Here is a 286-nt window from a genome sequence, read left to right as displayed (position 1 = left end):
CCCCCCCCCCCCGTCACAGCAAGGCTCTGACACGCCGATGGCTTTATTGGGACACCCCGCGCCACCATCCGTGCCGCTCCCCCCACCCCGGGGGGGGCTCTGCTGACAGTAGAAGGTCCGGGGACCCCCCCCCCAAATCCATCCTGGCACTGCTGGGGGTGGGGGGGGAGCCCCCGCCTGTTGTCCCCCCAACTCTGTGTCCCTCCTCGTGTCCCAGCTGCTGGACGTGGCTCTCTCCGGCCACCACAAGCGTCCCTGGTGCTTGGGGGGGGGCTGTGGGGAGGGG

Source organism: Calidris pugnax, unplaced genomic scaffold, assembly GCF_001431845.1.
Source record: "Calidris pugnax isolate Ruff unplaced genomic scaffold, ASM143184v1 scaffold307, whole genome shotgun sequence".
Lineage (NCBI taxonomy): Eukaryota > Metazoa > Chordata > Aves > Charadriiformes > Scolopacidae > Calidris > Calidris pugnax.
The sequence above is the reverse complement of the archived record's forward strand: the minus strand, read 5'-3'. Positions refer to the sequence as shown.